Source organism: Mauremys reevesii, linkage group 22, assembly GCF_016161935.1.
Source record: "Mauremys reevesii isolate NIE-2019 linkage group 22, ASM1616193v1, whole genome shotgun sequence".
Taxonomy (NCBI): domain Eukaryota; kingdom Metazoa; phylum Chordata; order Testudines; family Geoemydidae; genus Mauremys; species Mauremys reevesii.
Genome location: NC_052644.1, coordinates 15,114,519 through 15,121,935, shown reverse-complemented (window position 1 = coordinate 15,121,935; position 7,417 = coordinate 15,114,519). Strand labels below are relative to the sequence as shown.

The following is a 7,417-nucleotide window of genomic DNA, read 5'->3' as shown; positions in this document are numbered from 1 at the left end:
CTATCACACACCTGAGAGGGTTAGCAGTGAGGCCAGCCTTCCGCAGGGCATCTAGCACTGCTTCTACTTTTCCTAGGTGCATTTCCCAGTCAGGGCTATGGATGACTATGTCGTCTAGATAGGCGGCAGCATACTTGGCATGGGGTCGCAGTAACTTATCCATAAGCCATTGGAATGTTGCAGGGGCCCCATGGAGTCCGAAAGGGAGGATAGTATATTGAAACAGGCCATCGGGTGTAGAGAAGGCAGTCTTTTCCTTGGCATTCTCGGACAGGGGAATTTGCCAATATCCTTTGGTCAGATCCAGAATGGTTAGGTATCGGGCCTTGCCTAACTGATCAACTAGCTCATCAATGCATGGTATCAGATAGGCATCAAATTGGGATACTTCATTCAATTTCCAGAAGTTGTTGCAAAACCTCAGGGTGCCATCAGGCTTGGGGACTAGGATGATAGGGCTGGACCACTGACTGTGGGATTCTTCAATAACCCCGAGTTCTAGCATCTTCTTCACTTCCGTCCTAATTTCTTCCCTTTTAGCTTCCGGTATTCGGTATGGTCTTATCATCATCCTTACTCCGGGGCTGGTGATGTTGGACCAGTGTCGTATGGCCCGGTTGTGTACAGAACATCTGGTTCCAGTGGATCATCTCAATGAGCTCTGTTCATTGTTCTGGGGTTAATTCAGAAGATATCTTTACCTGCCCCTGTGGGTCGTCTGTCTGGGGTGGAGCTCCTTGAATGACCAGGCACGTCTCTCGGTCACGCCAGGGCTTCAGTAAGTTGACGTGGTAGATTTGCTCTGGCTTTCGGCGGTCTGGTTGTCAGACCTTATGGTCCACCTTCCCAATGGCTTCCACTATCTCATATGGTCCATGCCAGCTGGCTAGGAGTTTGCTTTCTGCTGTCAGCACTAGCACCATCACCCATTCCCCCGGCTGAAATCTCTGTACTTTCGCCCGATGGTTGTAATATGTCTGCTGGGCCTCTTGTGCTTTTTCCAAATGTTTTCGTACTATAGGGAAAGAGAGAGTCCTGCACTACCGCAGCCTATCACCCGGCTACAAACCTCCTATTTCTGTGCCATGCAATTCCTTTGTGGTACTGATTTGCAAAAGTGTGTAACTCTAGGATCAGTGGTTGGAAGGAGCTTAGCTGGGGAAGGGCTCTGTGGGGTTGGGTGGCCCTGGAGTTACTGTCCATCCCTAGATACATGGGGTCAGGTTCTCTCTCAACTTCTAGTGGAACAATGTGCATGATGGGACCCATCAGAGTGCACCTCACAGAGCCCATAAAAAGCATAGCTGGGTTTGGAGGCTCTGTTCTTTCCAGGCCCAGACCTAGATTGGGAGTGGGGACAACAGGACTGAGGATCTGAGGGCTGGGACGGCGGGAAGCAGTGGATGGGGAATCTGTTTATTTGATGCCCAGGCCAAGAATATAAGGGTGAAGTTGCCGGGGACAAAAGGCGTGTATAGGACTGAGGAGCTCAGGGCTGGGATAGCAGGGAGGTACATGGTAGGGAACGGGGGGCACAAGCAGAGCTGTGAGCATGTAGGGAGCTCAGAGTTGAGATGGCAGATATTTTGCAGGTCAGAATTGAGATATCTCCACAGACATGCACAGAGGAAGTTTTCCCAACCCCTCACTAAGAGCTTGTATACACAGCCCCGTAGTTTGGCCTATGTTGGTGTGATTTGCCGGTTACACTAAAGTGATGCTTTGGGATGCTTTGGTGGATGCTGCTGGTGCGGCACTAAGCAACACCTAGTTCATACTAACAAAGTCCTTTTCAAATAGGACTATACACATGCAACCTAGGAATCTTTTAATTCACTCTCACAGCATCCACATGGAGTGGTTACAGAGCAGCACTTCGGTGCGCATTCCTATTCACATCCCCGTACTAGGAACTGTTGGGCAGTGGAGACCTAGCCAGAATCCTGCTGTTCCATAGGCATGAAATTCACTCTCAGTAGTTAGGGATGGTACTGAAATGTGAGTTGCCAACTCTGCAGTGCACATTTCTATCCTGGGCAGGGGGAGATGATCATGATGGTGACTAAAGTCCACGTATTGTATGTGGTGATATTCCTAATGATGAGAGTGGGAAAGCACAGACACACGTTTGCTAGGAGTTGACCCAAGTACCTGATTCCAGCTGCTTTTTCTTCTTCTCTTCAGTCTCTGAAATGGGGAAGAGAAAAAAATTAGACACAGACAGTAGCTGTGTGATGCTGTGTGCCCCATAATGACTGGGGTTACCTACAGACACCCACAGTCACACTCCCAGTCACAGGCTGGCCCCTTCTCAGAACAAGGAGTAATGGTCTCAAGTTGCAGAGAGGGAGGTTTAGGTTAGACATTAGGAAAAACTTTTTCACTAGTAGGGTGGTGAAGCACTGGAATGGGTTACCTAGGGAGGTGGTGGAATCTCCTTCCTTAGAGGTTTTTAAGGTCAGGCTTGACAAAGCCCTGGCTGGGATGATTTAGTTGGGTTTGGTCCTGCTTTGAGCAGGGGGATGGACTAGATGACCTCCTGAGGTCCCTTTCAACCCTGAGATTCTATGATTCTATGATTCTCCTGCATCAGAATAATGTGATGGGCATTGGATTGTCAAAGACAAGGTGACACCTTTCTCTCTATCCAGATAGGAGAGCCGGTGACCATGTATCTCCTGCAGAGAGCTCACAATGCTGCAGTCGGATTGGGATAAGTAATGTGATTCTGATTTTGGACTCAGCTGTTCACGCTGCCCTGCACTGTCGGTGCTTCTGTATCTGCTCAGCACCAAGTGTGGCTGGGAGCTGCTGCCCAGGGGCTCTACTGGGGAGGTCGGTGAACTTACCAATCTTTTGAATCTTCACCTTGAGTTCTGGGGAGAGAAGAAAGGGAAAAGATCATGGGTTCAGTGTGGATCATTCCAAGAACAATGATGCAGGGACAGGCAGACAAATACCAAATGAGCCAAGGGACTCAGAACTGATAGGACACGTAAGACAAAACTGTTGTTAATGAACAGTCAAGGTCCCAGATCAGTCCCTAAACAGAGTGAACAAATTGCCCCAAAGGCTAGCACACACCCACCCACTGATGGCACTGTAGAGAATGAGGTAAGGGAGCGTTACACCAGAATATGTACCACACAGCCTGTCACCTGGCCTCAGACCTCCTATTTCTGTGGCGGGCAATCCCTTTGTGGTGCTGATTTGTAAAAATGTGTGACTCTAGGATCAGTGGCTGGCAGGAGCAAGGCTGAGGAAGGTTTCCATGGGACTGTGTGTCACTGAAGCTAGTGTCCACCTCTAAAGACATGGGGTCAGATCCTGTCTTGAATTCTAGTGGAACAATGTGGGTGTTCGGGCCCATCAGAGTGCACCTCACAGAGCCCGTACAGAGCATAACATAAGAACATAAGAACATAAGAAAGGCCGTACCGGGTAAGACCAAAGGTCCATCTAGCCCAGTATCTGTCTACCGACAGTGGCCAATGCCAGGTGCCCCTGAGGGAGTGAACCTAACAGGCAATGATCAAGTGATCTCTCTCCTGCCATCCATCTCCATCCTCTGACGAACAGAGGCTAGGGACACCATTCTTACCCATCCTGGCTAATAGCCATTTATGGACTTAGCCACCATGAATTTATCCAGTCCCCTTTTAAACATTGTTATAGTCCTAGCCTTCACAACCTCCTCAGGTAAGGAGTTCCACAAGTTGACTGTGCGCTGCGTGAAGAAGAACTTCCTTTTATTTGTTTTAAACCTGCTGCCTATTAATTTCATTTGGTGACCCCTAGTTCTTGTATTATGGGAATAAGTAAATAACTTTTCCTTATCCACTTTCTCAACATCACTCATGATTTTATATACCTCTATCATGTCCCCCCTTAGTCTCCTCTTTTCCAAACTGAAGAGTCCTAGCCTCTTTAATCTTTCCTCATATGGGACCCTCTCTAAACCCCTAATCATTTTAGTTGCTCTTTTCTGAACCTTTTCTAGTGCTAGAATATCTTTTTTGAGGTGAGGAGACCACATACACAGTATTCGAGATGTGGGCGTACCATGGATTTATATAAGGGCAATAATATATTCTCAGTCTTATTCTCTATCCCCTTTTTAATTATTCCTAACATCCTGTTTGCTTTTTTGACCGCCTCTGCACACTGCGTGGACATCTTCAGAGAACTATCCACGATAACTCCAAGATCTTTTTCCTGACTCGTTGTAGCTAAATTAGCCCCCATCATGTTGTATGTATAGTTGGGGTTATTTTTTCCAATGTGCATTACTTTACATTTATCCACATTAAATTTCATTTGCCATTTTGTTGCCCAATCACTTAGTTTTGTGAGATCTTTTTGAAGTTCTTCACAATCTGCTTTGGTCTTAACTATCTTGAGTAGTTTAGTGTCATCTGCAAACTTTGCCACCTCACTGTTTACCCCTTTCTCCAGATCATTTATGAATAAATTGAATAGGATTGGTCCTAGGACTGACCCTTGGGAACACCACTAGTTACCCCTCTCCATTCTGAGAATTTACCATTAATTCCTACCCTTTGTTCCCTGTCCTTTAACCAGTTCTCAATCCATGAAAGGACCTTCCCTTTTATCCCATGACAGCTTAATTTACGTAAGAGCCTTTGGTGAGGACCTTGTCAAAGGCTTTCTGGAAATCTAAGTACACTATGTCTACCGGATCCCCTTGTCCACATGTTTGTTGACCTCTTCAAAGAACTCTAATAGATTAGTAAGACACGATTTCCCTTTACAGAAACCATGTTGACTATTGCTCAAGAGTTTATGTTTTTCTATGTGTCTGACAATTTTATTCTTTACTATTGTTTCAACTAATTTGCCCGGTACCGACGTTAGACTTACCGGTCTGTAATTGCCAGGATCACCCCTAGAGCCCTTTTTAAATATTGGCGTTACATTAGCTAACTTCCAGTCATTGGGTACGAAGCCGATTTAAAGGACAGGTTACAAACCTTGGTTAATAGTTCCATAACTTCACATTTGAGTTCTTTCAGAACTCTTGGGTGAATGCCATCTGGTCCTGGTGACTTGTTAATGTTGAGTTTATCAATTAATTCCAAAACCTCCTCTAGTGACACTTCAATCTGTGACAGTTCCTCAGATTTGTCACCTACAAAAGCCAGCTCAGGTTTGGGAATCTCCTAACATCCTCAGCCGTGAAGACTGAAGCAAAGAATCCATTTAGTTTCTCCGCAATGAATGACTTTATCATCTTTAAGCGCTCCTTTTGTATTTTCATCGTCAAGGGGCCCCACTGGTTGTTTAGCAGGCTTCCTGCTTCTGATGTACTTAAAAAACATTTTGTTATTACCTTTGGAGTTTTTGGCTAGCCGTTCTTCAAACTCCTCTTTGGCTTTTCTTATTACACTCTTGCACTTAAGTTGGCAGTGTTTGTGCTCCTTTCTATTTGCCTCACTGGGATTTGACTTCCACTTTTTAAAGGAAGTCTTTTTATCTCTCACTGCTTCTTTTACATGGTTGTTAAGCCACGGTGGCTCTTTTTTAGTTCTTTTACTGTTTTTCTTAATTTGGGGTATACATTGAAGTTGGGCCTCTATTATGGTGTCTTTAAAAGGGCCCATGCAACTTGCAGGATTTCACTTTAGTCACTGTACCTTTTAACTTTTGTCTAACTAACCCCTCATTTCTGTATAGTTCCCTTTTGAAATTAAAGGCCACAGTGTTGGGCAGTTGAGATGTTCTTCCCACCACAGGGATGTTGAATGCTATTGTATTATGGTCACTATTTCCAAGCGGTCCTGCTATAGTTACCTCTTGGACCAGCTCCTGCGCTCCACTCAGGATTAAATCTAGAGTCGCCTCTCCCTTGTGGGTTCCGTACCAGCTGCTCCATGAAGCAGTCATTTAAAGTATCGAGAAATTTTATCTCTGCATTTCGTCCTGAAGTGAAGTGTTCCCAGTCAATATGGGGATAATTGAAATCCCCACTATTATTGGGTTCTTAATTTTGATAGCCTCTCTAATTTCCCTTAGCATTTCATCATCACTATTACTGTCCTGGTCAGGTGGTCGATAATAGATCCCTACTGTTATATTTTTACTAGAGCATGAAATTTCTATCCATAGAGACTCTATGGAACCTGTGGATTCGCCTAAGATTTTTACTTCATTTGAATCTACACTTTCTTTAACATATAGTGCCACTCCTCCCCCTGCACGGCCTGTTCTGTCCTTCCGATATATTTTGTACCCCGGAATGATTGTGTCCCATTGATTGGTCTCAGTCCACCAGGTTTCTGTGATGCCTATTATATCTATATCCTCCTTTATCACAAGGCACTCTAGTTCACCCATCTTATTATTTAGACTTCTGGCATTTGTGTACAAGCACTTTAAAAACTTGTCCCTGTTTATTAGCCTGCCTTTTTCTGATGTGCCAGATTCTTTTTTATGTGATTGTTTATCATCTGATCCGGCCCTTACATTATACTTCTCATTCCTCTGCTCCTGACTATAACCTGGAGATTCTCTATCATCAGACTCTCCCCTAAGAGAAGTCTGTGTCCGATCCACACGCTCCTCGGCAGCAGCATAGTAGGGAGGAAGTTTGCCCAGACCTCACTAAGTCCCACTGGTCCACATTCACAACATTCACTCCATCATTCCGGATGATACTGAAATGTGAGCTACAGACACTGCAGTGTTTGAATATTTTCAGGGCAGGGGGTGATGATCTTGAAGGTGAGTGAAGCCTATACATTTTGTGTGGTGATTGTCCTATATTGTTATAGTGTGAAAGCACAAACACACGTTTATTAAGGGTTATCCAAGTACCTGATTCCAGTTGCATGTTCTTATTCTTCTCAGTCTCTGAAATGGGCAAGAGAAAAGAGTTAGACACAGACACAGGAGCTGTGTGATCCATTGTGAGTGGGGTTACTTACAGACACCCACAGACACACTCTCAGCCCCAGTGCAGGAGCCACCAGCATTGATAGTTGTGGGGCTGGTGGTTAGTGACATACTAACATGCAGGAGCCATGGGATTTGCATATTATCTAACCTTCATGGAAGATGTGGGTCTGGATCCCAATATAGCTCTGACATTCCCAACCCTTTCATCTAAGGGGAATTCCTGTTCTGTGTTACTAAGAGCCCTTTGGAGCATCAAGGCTACACACTTCAGATGTATCTAGGGACATGGCCGTGCAGATAATTGAGGGTCACATCTGGGATCTGGCCTTGGCAACAAAGCATGGAAACATGAGTCACATTCTGGGAACTGGCCCAGAAGAGCCTCCAGCAGTCATCTATAAACAGCAGTTAGCCACTCCCACTGCATCAGAACAATGTGATTTCATTGCATTGTCCAAGCCAGGGCAACACCTGTCTGTCTATCCAGGCATAAGAGCAGGTA

General features: G+C 45.2%; 1 long non-coding RNA gene across 1 annotated transcript; it reads right to left on the bottom strand.

Annotated features, from left to right (window-relative positions):
• Positions 1-2,158: 2,158 nt before the first annotated feature.
• LOC120388750 lies at positions 2,159-6,871 on the bottom strand. The gene is made up of 3 exons (XR_005590642.1): positions 6,835-6,871; positions 2,850-2,876; positions 2,159-2,187 (listed from the first exon to the last, which is right to left on the bottom strand). It is a non-coding gene; the product is annotated as an uncharacterized LOC120388750 (long non-coding RNA).
• Between the last annotated feature and the right edge of the window lie 546 nt (positions 6,872-7,417).